The sequence below is a fragment of the Pelodiscus sinensis genome, chromosome 7 (genome assembly GCF_049634645.1).
Source record: "Pelodiscus sinensis isolate JC-2024 chromosome 7, ASM4963464v1, whole genome shotgun sequence".
In the NCBI taxonomy this organism is placed as follows: Eukaryota; Metazoa; Chordata; order Testudines; family Trionychidae; genus Pelodiscus; species Pelodiscus sinensis.
Genome location: NC_134717.1, coordinates 36,140,607 through 36,161,170, shown reverse-complemented (window position 1 = coordinate 36,161,170; position 20,564 = coordinate 36,140,607). Strand labels below are relative to the sequence as shown.

General features: G+C 40.9%; 1 pseudogene; it reads right to left on the bottom strand.

Annotated features, from left to right (window-relative positions):
* Positions 1-262: 262 nt before the first annotated feature.
* LOC112543754 (uncharacterized) overlaps positions 263-20,564 on the bottom strand; it is a 49,308-nt pseudogene continuing 29,006 nt past the window's right edge.

Sequence of the window (20,564 nt, the reverse complement as noted above, 5' to 3'; positions counted from 1 at the left end):
ACTGGTGACCACATATGTATGCATTCAGTCCTTGATTGTTACATATTAATAAGCTTTTCCTCTTGAAGATTTACTTTGTTCTGTTTTTATTTCTATAAAATTATCCATGTTCCCAGAAACTCATAAGCATACACAAACTAGAGCCACTTCACCTACTCTCAGAGAGATGACAAGCTTATTTTCAAGTGTACAGTTCTGCTACAGCTGCTGTACAAAAGATCATATTTATAAAGCAGATCTCTTATCTGAAGGAGTAGCTTCATTATTCTACCTCATTGCCTGATAGCCCCGACTTGGAGAGCTGCCTGAATGGTAACCACAAAGCTGTTCCATTATTTAACTCTAAGCTGCTCTCCATGACTCTCCCTGGGTAGATTTCATCTTTTTCCTCTGTGTAGGAGTTTTCAGTTTGTTCATAGCTGAAGAGAAAAATAAGAGGAAGAGAAAATGAAATAACCTGGTTGGCCCAATCTTGGGCCCTCCTGCAAAGCCATTCATTTGTGGCCCCCTTATCTAGTGAAGGTGATAGTTACCACGGTCACATTCTTTGTTGCTTGATGATCATTTATTTGGAAAAATAAGTCAATGCTGGCCTCAAAGTAGTTGTATAGAATTCAAAATGTATGTGTCATTAAATTTCATGTGGAAATATCTGAATTTTTTATTTTTCATGGTTGCACTTTTTTACTTTCTGTGAAATTTCCAGGAAATGGCTGTTTTTCATTTTCTAAGAAAGTTAAAAATAGGATTTTTGCATGATTTTCAGTGATATTTTCTTTCAAACTCACCTACTTTAAACTCAGAGCTGAATCTGTTCAAAAAGAAACAGTTCTTCTAACATGAACAAATTTATATTGTTATGAGTAAATTTACACCTGAATTTACATTTAGTTATGAGTAAATCTTCATCTGAAATACATCAATCACTGCTGCTTCATAATCAGGTAGCAGGATTTGAAAACCTGACATTCTACAATGGTACAGGTCATTTCTTACTAAAATTACCACCATCACAGATGCCCACGGTTGGAAAGGATTCGCTAAGAAATTATCACAAATTCATGGTTGTTGTTTTTTTAAATTTCCAATTTAGGACTTAATTGGATGTCAGAACTAATATTATTTTGCAAAGTGTTAGAATAAATGTCATAAAAGTGCCTGTACAGCCTGATTTATCATGTATATCAGCTCAGGACCAATCCTTACATTATGTATCTAAGGGTATGTCTACACTTGCTCCCTAGTCCGAACTAGGGATGCAAATGTAGCATACCAAAGTTGCTAATGAAGCTCAGGATTTAAATGTCCCGTGCTTGATTATCAGATTTGTGTCCGGTCGCCATTTTAAAAATCCACTACTCCGAATTAACTCGCCGCGTGTAGATGCGGTATTCCGAAAGAAACCCCTTCTGTTGGATTAACTGTTACTCCTTGTGAAATGAGGAGTAACAGTTTATTGGAGGGGAGGAGTTTCTTTCGGAATACCGCATCTACACGTGGCGAGTTAATTTGGAGTAGTGGATTTTTAAAATGGTGACTGGACGCGAATATGCTAATCAATCACAGGATATTTCAATCCTGCGCTTCATTAGCAACTTCGGTATGCTACATTTGCATTCCTAGTTCAGACTGGGGAGCAAGTGTAGACATACCCGAAGTGATTATACTCAAAATCTCAGGAACTGTTAATGTGAATAATAAAATGCTCTTCTGTGAGAGGTGGCTGATACTTATCAACAGACCATTGTCCTGTTAAAACTAATTGCTGTACATTTTATACTTGAACTGTAATTTATAAGCTTATCTTCTGCAACATTGACATAGGAGGCTAAAGTCTTCATTGTAACACCTCAGTCCAAGCATAGATGCAGAACTAGGGGAGCTTGGGAGATAGCAGCACCCACTGGCTTGAAATGGCTTCATTACAGGGTTTACCATTTGATTCAATGGCTCCTAGAGCCCCCACTATACAAATTGTTCCAGGGTTCCTGAGAAATGTCCACTCTTTCCTTTTACTGGTTTGTGGCTGACAAGAGAAACCCAGCCTTCATTTCCTCACAACAGCAAAGACTTGATTCTCTTCAAAGAGGGGAAAGTTCCATTTCTCACTTTGGCAGAGCAGTCCAAAAATAAGGAGGTAATGATAGTGGTCTCATAGAAAGTAAAAGCATCAAGAATTCTCTGACTAAATTTACATATAGTGGGGTATATATGTAAATAATGTATTAACATTCTGGGAATGGTGTGGCAGCTGAGCACTCCGCTTTCAACCTAACTTCTAGATTGTATGTAAATTTAAGGCCAGCAGTCTAACAGCAGTAGTAGGGTTTTACTTCATTCCAAGACTCCATGCAACCTCAGGGAAACTGGATAAGAGCTAAGACTAGCATAACAGCTCCCACCAGATTCAGAAGACTTTCCACCATAGAGAAGTTCTTGAGAGGTTCTATGTCTGTGTGTTTTGTTTGACTTAAACAAGCATGGCTCTTTCATAAATCTCACAATCCCTAATACATACATAATGCATTGCCTAATTTCATTTTTGGTTTAAATTTTAGAAATTACAGATTACATTCAAATGAATTTTAAAATGATAGCAAAAGTAAGAAGTAGGAATTCAAAGACTATTTCCATAGAATTGGGGAAATAAACAAGCAGTTCTGTGGCACCTTAGAAATGAACAAATACAATACATCATGAACTTTCATGGGTGAAACCTACTTCATCAGAGTGGAGCTATGTACCATAAATGACATGATAGTGGAAACTGCTGCTATACTTGCTTAATAGTTCTATTCTAAACCTCAGCTTTCAGTTGCTCATATGTTCCTGAATGTTTGATGCATGGAGGTGAGATTTTCCTGGATTGGACTCAGCCTAAGATGAATACATTTGGATAAGTTGAGCATCAGTTGCCCTAGGCTGAGAGTGGAGGGGGTCCGTGCTCCAGCAATATGTAGTGGGGCTTCCACCATCAAATTGTGGTAGAAGCCCAATACTGTGGAACCCTCAATATCACAAGTTTAAATAGGACCTTATCAGTGAATTATCATTTCATCTGCAGTGGACCTGTTGGCATTTAAACAGATGCTATTTCTGTATAAGCTAATTGTGCTGAGTACAGGAGAAACCTGTTTTTTTAAAAGTTGTTTTTCATATGGAGGAGCGGACCCTTCTAAACTGTATTGAATCAGTATTGTACAGGAGTTACAGATTTTAAGAGACTTTGGCCCCTATTCTACAATGACGTGTCTAGCTGTAAGCATGCAATTGATTTCATAGCACAGAGCGAGAGCTTAAGTTTTTGCAAGAATGAGTGTGGGGGAGGAATAGTGGTGTAAAGAGGGGTTTAATTTGATTTCATTATGAAACTTAGTGAGGAAAATTTCAAAATAAATAACTATTTTACCTGTAACTAAAATCATTTATTTTATAACAATGTATATTTCCCTAACCTGTAAACTTATAGAACAGATTGCTCAAACTCTCCAGCCTTCATCTTTTGGTACTCAATTTCCATTTTCTAAAAAGATATGCACAGCTTGTTGCAGCTGGAGAAAACAATTAAATGTTTTCTGTGATTGGATCCCAAAGCTGAATATATGTTGTCTGCATTGAATTCAAGCTTCTGTATCCTAAAGAAGAGGGTGAGTGAGAACCCAAATTTCTTTCCAAGTCATAGCGTCATCTTATGTAACTATCTGTACAATATTGCTTTTAAATTCAGAATTAGCTTCAGGTTATACATTTAAAAAGTTTTTAATAATTAGAGAATTTTTGAAGGAAATCATTACATGAGTTAGTGTAGCATACATAAATTAGAGTATGTATATTAGAGCATTGTTCTGCTGAAAGCGACTGAATGGCTGGTGTCAGGGGACTCTGATTCAAAGACAGTCACGGACCTCGTTAAAGCCAACGAGTGTGCCAAACACATTTTTAGACTCATCAGAAGATTTTACTGCTCCCGTGAGACTCCATAAGTGGGGCTTTTGGCAAGTTATCTGTGTTTTGTGTTTGTTTTCCATAATGCAAAAGTTTTAATAAAATGCTTCAATTTAAAACTATCTCTGTTTGGGAGTGTAACATTTGATCAGACCTGATCCTGAACCCCTATAAAAATTAATGGCAACCCTGCTCTTTACTTCAGGGGGCGTTGGATGAAGCTCAGAGTAAGTACAACATTGATTTGCGTGTTAGTAAGTAAAATTTAAACTTGCTAAATCTTGAAATGAGTGCTCATGCTTTAGATGAGTCAGTTTGTCTTTGAAATTAGCTTGGAGTTTTCTCTCAAGTGTAGGCTAGCAATTTTGAAGTACTTTTATAATAATTCTTCATAGGGAAGGATTCAGAATTTCACTATAAACTACATAGAGACAAACAATTATACAGAAAAGTGTTGTTTAAAAGGTTAAAGGAAATTGAAATGTTGTAAGGATGCATGTTAAAATTCATTAACATAATGATGGCTTACTTAACACTGTTTATATCAAAATTAATAAAGTGTATGGATTTCTAAAGATGAAATGTAGATGGAATAAATCTGGTAGACATTATTTTAAAATAATTTGTATTTAGTTGGATTACATTACAAGGACTGGTGCTTTGTTAAAATAAGCAAACAAAAAAGTATTCAATCTTCTCTCTCTTTTTCTCCCTCGTTATTCAGCTGATTAGACCCCTAGTCTAAGATTCTATATTTCTCTAGATTTGAAATAAGAGAAACCCATCATATTTCATTGCTGCCTGTACAAATTTCTCATATTTTGAATGACCACAAAACCTAGAAATAAATTCTCAAATGGCAAAAACTGTTTGAGTGTCACAAGTTGTCTTGTTTTAATTTTCTAAACTGAAGAGCTACAATTATCTATACTGACCATTTTTGACTGTTCAGTTAAGCTGTCTCTAACAGCTAGAGAACATGATCTGAATCTGAAAATGTGTTTTACCCAAAGGATTCGGCTTCTTCTCTTTTTTTTGCTACTGTAAGCATCTTACAGCCACTGTAAGAATGCCATTCTTGCTTTGGAAGGGTGGATCCATTAATTCAGTAACAATGTACAGTAAAACTCCAATAGTCCGGCACTCCTGATAGTCCGGCATCAAAATGGCAAGAGCCTAGTGAGTGAGCTTCGGCAAAAAATGAGTCACAAGGTAACAGCGGCAGCAACTGAACTGAGCGAAAAGGGTAAAAAAGGGTTAAAAAATCTAAAACATTACAGTATACTGTATACAGTTGTGACGGGGCACTTGTGCCCCGCACTGGGAGCGTGCCGGGAGGCGCCGGGCGGGGTGACAGGGCACTCGCACCCCGCACTGAGAGCGCGCCGGGAGGCGCCGAGCAGCCACACCGGGGGGCGGAGAACACGACCCAGCCCGCCGCGGTGAGCTCCCAGAACGCGCCGGCAGCCGGCGCGGGGAGCGTCGGGGGGCAGCGGGCGCCGAGCAGCAGGGCCCTAGAGGGAGGGGCCGGGGAGGCGCAGGGGTATGACGTCACGGGGGAAGGGTGGCTGGGAGGCGTCGCTCGGGAAGTGACGCAGAGGGGGAAAGGAGCCGGCGGGGGATTTAAACTCGGGGCTGGCGCGGTACAGGAGAGAACGGTGGACGGAGCAAGGGAAGGAGAAACGGAGGGAGAGGTGAGGCAGGAGAGGTCAAGGGAAGTGGGCCGGGAGGCCTGGTGGAGTAGGAAGCGGCCCAGGGCAGGGTCGTGGAGCCCGTGAGCGGGTGTGTTTTGGGGCATTCCCCCATCCGCTAGGGAGGGACCACGGGTCCCTGCCTTTAGGGCCCTGGGCCGGGGTTCGGAGAGGGGGCGGGCCCGAACCCCCCTACTCCGCCAGCAGGCCGATCCGGCTCGGGTGTAAACGCGAACTTGCGTAATAAAAAGGGCCACCGGCCTGGATGGTGGCTACCCAGGCTTAACCCTCTGTGGTCAGTTTAGCTCTTATTGGACTCCGAGGAATGAACTAGTTTACAACAGTATGTACAATAAAAAGGGTTAAGAACACTTTATATACAGTATATACTATATACAGTATATACATAACCAGTATATACTATATACAGTATATACAGTATATACATAATTTATAGTTCCTCCTGATACTCCGGCATATTTTATAATCCGGCACCACATAGGTCCCATAGGTTCCAGATTATCGGAAGTCTACTGTAGTTCTTTGGTTTCCGTGTTATGGAGGGATTAGTCATATGTTTTGATTCCTGGGTTGACTCTGCCTCTAGCTCCTTGCACAGAGTCCCTACAGAATTTTCTCTGCCTGCAAAGGTACAGCACACTCAAATCATAAGAACATAAGAATTGCCATACTGGGTCAGACCAAAGGTCCATCTAGCCCAGTATCCTGTCTGCTGACAGTGGCCAGTGCCAGGTACTCCAGAGGGGTGGACCGAAGACAATGATCAAGCAATTTGTCTCCTGCCATCCCTCTCCAACCTTTGACAAACAGGCTAGGGGCACCATTCCTTACCCCCTGGCTAATAGCCTTTTATGGACCTAACCTCCATGAATTTATCTAGCTCTTTTTAAAACTCTGTTATAGTTATAGCCTTTACAGCCTCCTCTGGAATGGAGTTCCACAGGTTGACTGTACTCAGTATTCAAGTTGTGGGCATACTATAGTTTTATATAGGGGCAATACGATATTCTTTGATTTATTTTCTATCTATTTTTTAGTAATTCCTAGCATCCTGTTTGCTTTTTTGACTGCCGCTGCACACTGCATGGACATTTCAGAGAACTATCCACAATAACTCCAAGATCTCTTTCCGGATTAGTTGTTGTTAAATTAGCCCCCATCATATTGTATGTATAGTTGGGATTATTTTTTCCAATGTGCATTACTTTACACTTATCCACATTAAATTTCATTTGCCATTTTGTTGTCCAGTCACTCAGTTTGGTGAGATCTTTTTGAAGTTCTTCACGGTCTGCTTTGGTCTTGACTATCTTGCACAGTTTAGTATCGTCCACAAACTTTGCCACCTCACTGCTTACCCCTTTCTCTAGATCATTTATGAATAAGTTGAATAGGATTGGTCCTAGGATTGACCCTTGGGGAACACCACTAGTTACCCCTCTCCATTCTGAAAATTTACCATTTATTCCTACCCTTTGTTTCCTGTCTTTTAACCAATTCTCAATCCATGAAAGGATCTTCCCCTTATCCCATGACAACCTAATTTACATAAGAGCCTTTGGTGAGGGACTTTGTCAAAGGCTTTCTGGAAATCTAAATAAACTATATCTACTGGATCCCCCTTGTCCACATGTTTGTTAACCCCTTCAAAGAACTCTAATAGATTAGTAAGACATGATTTCCCTTTACAGAAACCATGTTGACTTTTGCACAACAAATTATGTTCTTCTACGTGTCTGACAATTTTATTCTTTATTATTGTTTCAATTAATTTGCCCAGTACTGACGTTAGACTTACTGGTCTGTAATTGCTGGGGTCGCCTATGGAGCCCATTTTAAATATTGGCATTATGTTAGCTGTCTTGAAGTCCTTGGGTACAGAAGCTGATTTAAAGGATAGGTTACACACCACAATTAAGAGTTCCACAATTTCACATTTGAGTTCTTTCAGAACCCGTGGGTGAATGCCATCCAGTCCTGGTGATTTGTTACTGTTACATTTTTCCTATTTGTTCCAAAACCTCCTCTGAGGAACTATCCTGGACTGAAGTATCATTAGATTCATCACCCACAAAGGATGGTGCAGGTTTGGGAATCAGCCATGAAGACTGAAGCAAAGAAATCATTTAGTCTCTCCTTAATTACTTTATCATCCTTGATTGCTCCTTTTGTATCTCGATAATCCAGGGGCCCCACTGATTTTTTTAGTAGGCTTCCTGCTTCTAATGTACTTAAAAACGTTTTGCTATTACTTTTTGAGTTTTGGGCTAGCTGTTCCTCAAAATCTTTTTTGGCTTTACTTATTACATTTTTACACTTAATTTGGTATGTTTATGTTCCTTTCTATTTACCTCACTAGGATTGGACTTCCACTTTTTAAAAGATGCCTTTTTTATCTCTCATTGCTTCTTTATGTGGTTGTTAATCCAGGGTGGCTCTTTTTTAGGTCTCTTACTAAGTTTTTAAATTTGGGGTATATATTTAAGTTGGGCCTCTATTATGGTCTCTTTAAAAAGTTTCCATGCAGCTTGTAGGGATTTTACTCTAGTCACTGTATCTTTTAATTTCTGTTTAACTAACCTGCTCATTTTTGCATAATTCCCCTTTTTGAAATTAAATGCCGGAGTGTTGGACTGCTGAGGTGTTCTTCCCACCATAGGAATGTTAAATGTTATTATATTATGGTCACCACTATGATTATTTTTTTCTTTTCCCCTTATTTCAAGGATCCTACTCCTCCACCCTCAGCTCTCAGCAGTTTTAGTGCAAGGTTACTGGTATTTTGTGGGCCACAAAATTTACCTCTTTTAATTTTGGTAACTTTTATCAAACTTTCCCCTCAGATTAGCCCTAACAGGTGCCATTGTTGATCTTCCAAGGTTCAAATTAGCATGTCTAATGAAGACACGCTAATTTGAACTGAGAAGGGCACTCTGGTCAATGCTAGTAGTCCTGCTTCCACAAGGAATAAGAAAAATCAAAGGGATACTGTTCTCCCTTCAACTTCCTGCAATGTGGACAGTGCCAAAAGTCAGGATAAGAAACTTCAACTTCAGCTACACAAATAACGTAGCTGAAGTTGCGTATCGTAATTTGACATTATCCTGTAGTGCTGACATATCCATAATGGCCCATAAGCCCCATAAAAGAATGGTAAAAGTAGAGTAGGTTTTATACACTGTACTTTATTTATTTATTTATTTAAATATGTTTGCCCCTCCTTTCTATTTAGAATATTCAAGGTGGCTTACAAGAACAAACAAAAAAAATATAAATATATATAAAAATTTAAAACATGAGAACTTTAAAATATATGAGACCTCAGAGGGACATAACCAGCTAAAAACATATAGAGAGGAGGAACACACACATACAGACTCAAACATTAATAAAAGCATGAGTAAAAAGCACTTAGCACTCTCGGCTGAGTGTATTGTAGGAAAAAAGTATTCCTTCTGCTCACCCAGCCTTGGTGCTGCTGTGCTTAAGTTGCTGGCCTTGCAAACAGAACAGCATCGCGGATTTGCAGAGGCTACAGACAAATAGGTACCCAATAAGATACAGCACTGGGCCTCTTCTCCCATTTCCATATTTAACTTGTATGAAAGAATTAGGGAGTCAAAGGAATCCCTCTAATTACAAGAACATGCAATCACTTCATCTTAACTTGTTACTTGGAGGAAATCACAGTCATCTTGTGATTATTTGGTATATCATCCTATCCAACAAATGATCTGATTTGTACTTCAAAATTAATTTTTTATTTTGTTCCGATGCATTATTTATTTATTTAAAATGTAGACATCTGCAATCAATTTTTTCCCCTCCAGTCTCTAAATTTGGAATCTGCTGATAGTTACTGGAAGCTGTTTGGGGATTGGAACACTCAGCACTATTGTATTGTGATCAATAATTAAATTTAGTGCTGACATGCATCTAGTTTATGCAGCAGCCTCTGACAATCTCATCTCACAAAATTAATCCTATCCAATTTATTTAATAGAAGACTTGAACAATAAAATAATTCAGATGAGTATGAATGCAGGATTATTTCTGGTCAATACGACTCTATTATAAATTGGGTCCACATAGTCATTAGTAAATTAACTGTCAAATCTGAAAACAGCTTTTTTTTTTAGTTTTGCTTTTGTTTTTGTTTAAAGGTAATTATTGGTACTGAAGACAAGAAGGCACTTAACCCTGCTGTGCAGTTGTTCTTACCACAGTGGGTTTTTTTTTATTTCAGGCTATAACTAACCCATCAAAGCTGTAGAGGGAAAATAATTAGTGATATTAAATGGATGAAATATTAACCATTACAAAGCCAAGGCCACTTTGAGTAAGAGAAACTAGCTAATTAGAGAACTGTTATAAATCTTTCATATGTTGTTTATGCCAGTGATTCACAAAAGTGGGCCCTGGGCCCAATTTGGCAAAGCCGCTAGAAGGCTTCCAAAGCTTTGTTTACCTAAAGGGTCCACAGCCATGCAATCTCACAGCTCCCATTGGCTTTGGTTCACCATTTCCAGCCAAGGGTTGCTGTGGGAAGCAACACGGCCCCCTTTAGGTAAACAAAGCAGCACGGCTCCATTAGTGGCTTTCCCAAAGTGCTTCTGCAGTCCTCTTTGAGAAACACTGGTCTACGCTGTGAGCTAAGACTGTGATTTCTCTGCTCATGAGCATATACTTGCACTAGCTTGTATTGACCTAATTCTAGAATAAATAGCAGTGAAGCCACAGGGTTGTGGCAGAAGAGGCACAGCTTAGCCATCCTGAATATGGATGTAAGTGAGTAGTGCGCCAGGGCTGTGAGTTACCCCCTCTTCAGCTCTGCATTTTAAATGTAGTAAAAGGTGTCTGGCTTTTACTACATTTTAAATGCAGGAGCCACAGTGGTCCTGGCTCGCAGTTCTCTGGGACTTCCACTGGTGAGGCTCTGCGGTTTAAAAGTAGTACGAACCAGGTTGCCTGCACACCAGGCTTGCACTACATTTAAACTGAAGAGTCTCAGGAGGGGTAGCTCCTAGACCAGCACGTGCTGGGACAGAGCACCTTCCCTTATCAACTAATTGTTTATTCAATACAAATAACATCCTTAAGTCTGAGTACAAACCCTCCTTATATTGCTGGGTACATACTTAACATATTTAAGCCAAATTACTGCTCCACTGCAGATTATACTCATACTAGTGCAATGAAAGCTAGAGTCATTGTACATGACCAAGACAATCCTGACCCCAGTTGATAATGTAGACACAGCCTACATTATATATTTGCAGAAATATTTTTTCATCTAAATATTATCACCAGGTCTACTAAAATAAAAAATCCCACAGAAAAAATGTACAGGGAATAAACTGCAACTTCTGTTTAAAAAGGCAAAATACACATTGTAATTAAATTTGCTCTTTAGTATGTCTGGGCAAAATATTCCCAAAACTTCTTGGAGTCTTTCATTTCCCTGATACTATTATTTTAGTGAGTAATACTTCTCTGAGACCATCATGAAGTTCTTTAAAACTCTTGTGAATATGTTGTGAAACTGGATCTCCCCCCCACACACACTTTATTTCTAAAATAGTTCAACAAGTCATTCAGATTATTTCTATTAACATTTTCCATAGTTAGTTTAAATCACATTTATACAAAATGTTGCAGTGACTTACAAAACTGAAGAAAAGATTCTTTTTTATGTCAGTCTTCGTTCATTAAAAAGAGAGAGATCTCACTAGAAGCTTTGTTTACCACTATTGTGCTGATTCTGACCAGCACTAGTTTATTAAGCCTATGGGTTATTGTTGCTTAATTAAATATCCTAATTAGGCGTATTAGTTGATGGTATTATGCTACTAAGTAACATAACCATTTCATGGTTTCCTTCTCTGATCTCTTCCAGGATTATTTGCAGTAGAGAAATTGTCAACTCTCTCTTAACCAATTGGAAGTGTCCACCAACCCACTAACAATGCATTACGTGGGCAGATGGATACATGTGATCTGGTTGTTTTTGTGTTTTGTGCCAGTGAACATTCTGAAAACAATCCAAGACTGAAATGACTTGTCTTTTTCTTCTCTAGAATACCAGACATAAAAATGCGTCCTGTTGTTGAACTGAATGATTTCCAAATGTGCAATAAGTCAAACAATCTTAATTTCTAACCACTCTGTCAAAAGATAAGTGAAAGCATCAGAACTTGCTCCCTGTTCTTAATGGTTAAAATATCCTCACTGCCTTAGAGAACACCAGCAGGTTACATATGACTTTGGAAATGTTATACAAGCTATAAACTGAGAGTGTATGCCCTGCCCTGTAGGTTGTCAAATTTCAATAGCATTTTTTAAATAAAAACAATTGTGCTTTCAAGTCTGAAATTGATATGATTTGTCTGTAGATATAGTCATATCAACTACATATTAGATCCTTTCTATTAACTACACAGCCTATTGAAATCAATACAATGAAAATGCATCTTAACTTGTTAGATGGCTGGCCATTTGTTATTTGCAAGGAGGTTATACATGAACTAGAATGAAATATAGGGAAAGCTATTTATTATTTACATGTTGGTATGGCAGAGTACATTGAAATATTGTAAAAGCATTTACAAAAAGATTAAGGGTGAGCAAGTAAAATATATCTTAATTGGAATCTGTTGTTGTGCTTTGCATGTATATTATTAAACTTGCCATTTCTCAGTAATTAAATGGAGAAAATTTTTGTTTTAAACCTCACTATTTGTGTCCAAGTATTTTCTCACCTTCACAGAGTAGCTAATTTAAAAACGTTATTAGTGACAAATATGAATTTAGTCAGAAAACCAAGATGTGAATTTTTAACATGTTTCTCAAAAGGTGCACTCTTCAAATTATTACTGTGAAAGTAATTTATTCCAGCCAAACACCCTTCCTACATATTGTTAACAGTAGTCTGCACTCCAACACATTTAACAGCTTTTTAATTCAGTAGTTATTTCTTTTTAGGTGAGCCATTTCTTCGTCATTCCATAGTTAGTGATAAATGGTGCCAGAACATATGATAAATTCAACCACAAAGAACTATGTTAAAGTAATCTTAAAATGTAACTTAAAAGAAAGCAACATTTAGTATGTTCAGCATATCCTTTGGAAAGTTCACAGGGTAAGAAGAGCATCTTGCTAAATATAAAATGTGAAATTGATTTGGAAAGAATTTTTTGGGATACAGTTTTTTTTTCTTCTGTGATTACTGTTAGTAATGGCCAGCGTTTGTAAATTGGCATAATTAGTGACACTGGCTGAATTGAAAACCATTGTAAGAGGTTTACAAACCAGTTTCCTTCCTGTTTTAATTATGGGTTTAACAATTAGAAGGTATTTATTATTTAAAATCTTACATTAAACCTAACCATAGTAAATTGCCTCAGAAAGAGATATTAGTAATGCGACAAGATGGTGCCTGGTGGGTAATGAAACTTAACCCCAAAAGAGACACAAACTTCTGAGAAATCTAATTTGTGTGTAATCTCTAGGGGTATGTCTACAGTACAGCGCTAATTCGAACTAAGCTAATTCGAACTAATGCATCCAGACTAAAATACTAGTTCGAATTAGCGTTTTACTAATTTGAACTAGCATGTCCACATTAAGTGGACCCTGAACCGGGGTTAAGGATGGCCAGAAGCAGTCCCGGCAGGGCATTAGATGAGGACTTAGAGCTTGGAGCTGCTGCCTCAGGCTAGCTGAGGGCTGTGCTTAAAGGGATCCGACCCCCACCCCGGACAGACAGTTCTCAAGGGTGCCCCGCTTGCAAAGCAGTCCTGGCTTGGAGTGCTCTGAGTGCCCACACTGGGCACATCACAGCACTCGGCCATCAGACCGGCTGCACTTGCCGCAGGCTGCCATCTGGGGAGACGGGGCAATTGGGGGGCTGCAGGAGAGCTTCCACCCCCAGAAGCCCACAGAGCCAGCCCAGTCCTCCCCATCGGGGGCTCGTACCCCATTCCTCCCTCACCTCCTTCCACTTACCTTTCTCTAGCCCCCCTTCCTGATGTGCAAAATAAAGAAAACGTGTGGTCAAAAATAGAATCTCTCTTTATTGAACAAAACTCGGGGAGACTGGGAAAAGGAGGTGGGAGAGGGGAAGAGAGAGAGTGGGAGAGGGGAGGGCAACTAAAATGATCAGAGGTTTGGAACAGGTCCCATATGAAGAGAGGCTAAAGAGACTGGGACATTTCAGTTTAGAAAAGAGGAGACTGAGGGGGGATAGGATAGAGGTCTATAAAAACATGAGTGGGCTGGAGAGGGTGCATCAAGAAAAGTTCTTCATTAGTTCCCATAATAGAAGGACTAGAGGACACCAAAGGAAAGGAATGGGAAGCAGGCTTCAAACTAGTAACAGAAAGTTCTTCTTCACAAAGCAAAGAGTCAACTTGTGGAACTCCTTGCTGCAGGAGGCTGTGAAGGCTACAACTAGAACAGAGTTTAAAGAGAAGTGAGATAAAGTCATGGAGGTTGGCTCCATTGAGTGGTATTAGCCAGGGGGTAGGAGTGGTGTCCCTGCCCAAAGTTTGTGGAAGGCTGGAGAGGGATGGCACGAGACAAATGGCTTGGTCACTGTCTTCGGTCCATCCCCTCCAGGGTCCCTAGGGTTGGCCGCTGTCGGCAGACAGGCTACTGGGCTAGATGGACTTTGGTCTGACCCAGTACGGCCATTGTAAGCTCAGGGCTCAGGGTCGGGGGTCTCAGTGGACCACCTTGATTTTCATGCACACCTGCTCCTGGGTGGCCAGGCTAGCAGCTCTCCTGCCCTAGCCGGCCACTTTCCTGTGCCTAGTGCGGAGGTCGTGGATGAGGTCCACGATGTCCGCACTAGACCAGGCGGGTGCCCGCCTCTTGCGGTCCCGGGCAAGCTCCCGGGAGCCGCCAGCCTGGTCCCGGGAAGAGGGGGAGGGCTGGGGGGCATCGGGTGGCTGGCTCGAGCCGTGCCAGGTGCAGGGTCTGCTAGGTTGGTGCTGGCAGGCTTGCACCTGGCACGGTCATCGTAGCCAGCCCGTACCCCTTTAAGGGGTCTGGGGCTGGGAGGGGGGCAATAGAGTTTCCCTGGTGTTGGCCAGAGTGGCCACCAGGGAAAGCTGGGGAGGCCTAGCCTCCCACTAGTTCGAATTAAGGGGCTACACACCCCTTAATTTGAACTAGTAAATTCGAACTAGGCTTAGTCCTCGTAGAATGAGGTTTACCTAGTCCGAACTAAGCGCTCCGCTAGTTCGAATTAAGTTCGAACTAGCGGAGCGCTAGTGTAGCGCCTATCAAAGTTAATTCGAACTAACGTCTGTTAGTTCGAATTAACTTTGTAGTATAGACATATCCTAGAAGACCAGGGAATAATAATAATAAAAAATTCTTACACTGATCAATAGACTGTAGCTGTCACATAGACTTATGGGGATTATAGTGCAATAAGGTTATTATGAGGTAGTAATAGATGTGTCTATCAACATTACCAATAAAAAAAAATTACCGGTCAGTATTCCATTCAATAAATTAAGAGGATCAAATATAACCATGACAACTGTGGGTAACTATTGACTTTGTAATGGTGACCACTATGACTGCTCATTCAGATGTCTTTGGACTCATGGTAATACCTAAGATGAGCTTTTCAAAGTTCCCACAATGTTTATGTTACAAAATTTAGACTCCCTTGGATTATGAAACTCTTAGCCATTTGTCAATGTGTGTGAGAAGTTACACATCCCTCTACACTCTAAATTAAAGTAGGTTTTTTTTAACTTATGCCTTCTTCTAGCTCCTTATCATATAAGTTATAGTGACTAAACTCCTTTACACCATTTTACATATACGCATGATGTGCAAAGAGGGAGACAGGCTTAACTGACACCCACTATATATCTTTAACTAGAATGCCTGACAAAGGAATATGAGTCCCATCTATGAATGAACATTAACAGTCTACCTACGTGTTCATCAGTCACTATTAAAAAGGTCAACATTTATCAACAGTTATCACAATTATTTTCATTTCAAAATTTTAGGAAAACACTATAATCTCTCAATTAGTACAGTGTGGTGACTTGCTAAATACTGATTTTAATGGTGCCCAGTATATAAGGCTTGGGCCTTTTGTCTGTGTCACATTTTGAGAATACAGTGGAGTTTTATTAAAGTAAAAAGCAGTTTTTACTTGTAAGTGTGATTTCAGACAGACAGCATATTTCTTCCTAGACTCTTTTTACTTTCAGCTAATTCCTAAAGACTGTTGCTTACTCAGCTTCTGAATTTAAAAAATCACATTATTATGTGTGAAGTATATCACAATCTTACTCTCACCAGTGCTCCTGAAGCTAAACCTTTTTAATTACAGAGTTTTATTTGGTATGGTGAAGGGTAAACTTCAGGGTAATGGGTAACTTAGTTTTCATAATTAGACATGGACCTTTACATTAGGTTTAAATCCATTCAATAGTCATTTGAAGTTGTTTTATAAGATGTTATTCAGTAGCTTATGCAAAATGCATTGGTGGTTTTAGGCTGGTATCTAACAAACATGTCCACTTGAAAAAGGAGACCTCAATCACAGGAAAACTTGTAGGCAATATCAAATAGGAATGAGTACTTATGATGGCTGAAATGCTTTCTCAGAAATAGAGTGATGGGAGTTCCAGATTAGTGGAAGGATTAATGCTATATACTGATTACATATTAAATTGACCATCACTTTGTTGCATAAATTGCAAGGTTCGTCTCCTGGAGGCTAGTCTAATTTGCCCACAGAAGAGAGTCACACTTTTAGGCTGGGTCCAACTCAGTTTTATTAGTTGCAAACAATGTTCGGCCAAGGAGCTCAGTGCTCAAAGCAAAGCCGACGACGGGCGTTGGCTAAGCATCTTTTTATACTTTCTTTAACTTTCTTATCTAACTTGGCATGTCTTGATTTGTTAGCTTAGCTTCATGTTGCAGCGTTATTGGTTAGCATACTTCAACTTTATTCCACTCAGTAACAACCACCAGTATAGCTTACTTAGGCAATTAGCAAATTCCCTGACTCATGTAGTACGTGCAGCCTAGTCCTTGAGAAATGGGTTTGAACAGCTAGTTCCTTTTTTACTACAAATCCCCCCCTCACGATGCTTTCTTTCAACTATACTCTGTCTGTTTCTTCTCTTGCCAATCGTTGATAGTGCACAATCATTTCGCTATTTACAACAAATAGTACAGTTCGGCGTACAAGAGCGGTTATACAGGGTATTATACAAGGCAATAAGCGTAATATTATTATAACAAAGCAAACCACTAAAAAAAACTTCTTTAACTCCTCTAAAATTTGGTAACCAGGAAGTTAGCCAGCTTCCACCCCAATCCCAGCCCTTCCAGGTTTGGACTGGCACATGGGCCACACGCCGAATATCTGTTGCTAATTCTTTAATTACCTTGCCATTATCATCTATCTGTAAGCAACAATCGGTCCAATTAAATTTTTGACACAGCCCCCCCTCAGCTGCTAATAGATAATCGAGACCCATTCGGTTCTGGAGGACGGTTGTCCGTAATTGGGTAAGCTCGTCAACTACTAACTCTAAAGCATCAGCCGTGCGATTTGCAAATATCTCTACCACCGCATGGAGTCGGATTATCCTGTTGGTTAAGTAAGTGGGTTCCTGTCTGACTACGTTGGATTCCCAAATAGCGGGTCCATAATATTTTATAATTCTTTCTGCCGGCCATTCGTCTTTCCCCCATCGTTGGGTAGCGGATAGATCAGAGGCGGTAAGAGACCTCTTGATTCGCTTATACATGCGATGCAAGAGGTGAGCTTTCTTGGGGAGTAAACTAAAGGGAGGTCAGAGAATAGCAAGATAACATACACCTGTCCAATTTGCAGGCAACTGAGTATATGCATACGTCCCACACACCCAGTAGTGGCCTGTTATTGCGGGCCATGGACTGCTTCTACTACCGTCTGCAAATTTACTGAAAAACCCTTAGAAGGGGCAGAAGGGTAGTTCTGCCCCCATTGTTTGGGTGCCATTTAGAAAACAGGTTTTTCTGCCGGTATTGTTTAAGGCAACACAGTAGTAGGGGTGGTTTGGGTTCCCTGGCATGGGCAGCGGAGTGCAATGTATGGGAGACCCAGATCTCCCATAGTTGAAGAAAGAGAAGAAATCTCTGTACAGGAGACAGTACCTGCGGTTTGGAGTATGATAATTATGCCAGGCCCATCTATCTAAAAAGTAATTCTTGCAAGTGCTGTTTCCTACAAAATGTGTGGCACTGGATGATTTATTTCTTGGGAAGCACCATTCGCCTATCTGGGTTTGAACTTTCCATGACGGAGTTTCGCGGGCTAGCTGGTCATCTTTCCAGCTAGTATTACTTAGATGTACTCTGTATGCTAGATCTATCATGGTGGTCAAATTTAATGGTTGGGGTATCCATTGCCCGAGATGACCCTGATCCCTAGCCTGCACACATACCCAGCAATGGGACAGATTAAAATACTTTGCTATATTTTCAGCTAGGAACAAGACACTGTTTTCGGACTCTTGTCCTGAGGTGCAGTTTAGGATTTGAATGAGGGCGGCGGACCGATATATTAGGGCTGATTTAAGGTTCATGTTTCTTTTTACTAATTGTCAGCTTTAACCCTTCCCCCAGTGTGCTGATCCAATGGTCAGCTTCTTGTTCTGAGGAGTGGCCAGCCTCCGGAGTGACCACTTCCTGGGAGTTGTTGTCTTGCTTCTTTGACAAATATTTCTTGATTCGCGAACAATGAGACCACTTATCTCTACCTGCTAGTTTCACCGCCGAATGGGTTGTTAGCAGTACTTGGTAAGGTCCCTCCCACTTTTCCGTTAGTGGATCCCTTTTCCATTTCTGGACTAGCACTTGATCCCCTGGCTGGAAGGCATGAATTGGAGTGTTCAATGGCAAGCTTTGGAACGGTACGGCAAACCTGTGGAGAGATGACAAAACAGACTGCAAGGCAATAACATGTTCCCTGAGTTCAGTTTTCCCTAAATCAACAGTTATTTGTTCTCTCCACCCTGCTGGCAAGACTCTGGGAGGCATTCCAAACATAATTCAAAGGGGGACAATTTTATCCCTCTACGTAGCATACTACGGATGCTAGTTAAAGCCAGTGGGAGCACATGTGGCCATTTTAAATGTGTTTCAATACAGATCTTGGTTAACATTGTTTTTAAGGTTCTATTCATGCGCTTCACCTGAACTCTGTGGTCTCCATGGTGTATGGAGTTTCCACTTAATGTCTAAAGCTTTGGCTACTTCCTGCACTACCTTCCCTACAAAATGACTACCTTGATCTGACTCAATTGACTCTGGCAGCAAAAATCATGGTATCAGGTCCTGCAGTAGGATACGTGCTACTGTCGATGCTGTAGCTGTCCTGGTGGGATATGCCTCCCCCATCCTGTTAGCTGATCCACTAACACCAGTAAATATTGGTATCGTCCGGACTTCGGAAGTTCAGCAAAGTCAATCTGCCATGCTTGGCCAGGGTAATAAGCCCATTGTCTTCCTCCCATGGGAGTGGGGGGTCATGGTGGCTTAGGGTTTACCTTCTGACAGGTTGGACACTGCGCCGCTATTCGCTGTGCTTCTAGGTACAATCCTGGTTCTACCACCTGCTGCACTAGCAAGTCTCCCATTGCCATGCCCCCCATGTGGGTGGAGGCATGTAGATGTAGGAGCACTTCTATCAGCAAGGGTCGCGGTACCATAACTTTTCCTCCCGGCGCTATCCACCAGCCATTCTTATTCTTTACTGTGTTGTTCTCCTTTGCTGCAGCATCGTCTGTGGGGGAGTAATGTACTATGCAGTCTTCAAGGGAGAATGTAACTTCGTGTGCGGAGCCCTGAAATCCTACATCACCTCCCATTAGTGCTGCTTCTTTGGCGGCTGCATCTGCCTTTGCATTTCCCTTCTTCTGGCGTTCATCAGCAGCTCTTCCGTGTGCCTTCACATGGACCACCGCTACTTCTCTAGGCAGTCTGAGAGCTTCCAACAGCTTTACAATTTGTGGTCCGTTTGCTATTTTCTGCCCTGCAGCTGTAATGAAACCACGCTCCTTCCATAGTAATCCATGGGCATGCACGGTGGCGAAGGCATAGCGAGAGTCAGTGAAGATGTTCACCCTTTTGTCTCTTCCCATTTCTAGGGCACGGGTTAGGGCTGTTAGTTCTGCTGCTTGTACTGACCAGTTTGCAGGAAGCTTTTCTTTCCACACTGTCTCTGTTAAGGTTACCACTGCGCAGCCCATGTGCCTAGTTCCCTTTATCATACTGCTGGAGCCGTCTACAAAAAATTCTTCCTCTGGATTTTCAAGTGGATCGTCCTTCAGATCTGGCCGAATCAGCACGGTTTGAGATAGCACTTCCAAACAATCATGACATGGTGGTCCCAGTTTGGGCAACAAGGTGGCTGGGTTTAGAGCAGTGGTGTGTTTGAAAGTAAGCCCGGGATTAGACAATAGGAAAATTTCATACCTAGACTGTCTGGATGGGTTCTAAAACTTCCCCCCTTCTCCTCCAAGAATTTGGGGTACCCCGTGCGGGGTATGTATTTCCATATCAGTTCCCATTACGATCTTTTGGGCTTCTTCTACAATGGTAGCAGTAGCTGCAACAGCTCTTAGGCACGCCTGCCACCCCTTTGCTACCCCTTTGCCACCGGGTCTAATACTTTTGAATAGTAGCCTACCGGTTTCCAAGTGAGTCCTACTGGCTGGGTAAGGACCCCTGAAGCTATACCTTTATTCTCATGCACATAGAGTCTATAGGGCTTATGCCCATTGGGGATCATCAAGGCCGGGGGCTGTATTAAAGCAGTTTTTAGTAATTTGAAAGCATGTTGATGTTCTTTAGTCCATTTCCAATTTGTGAGACCTTCCT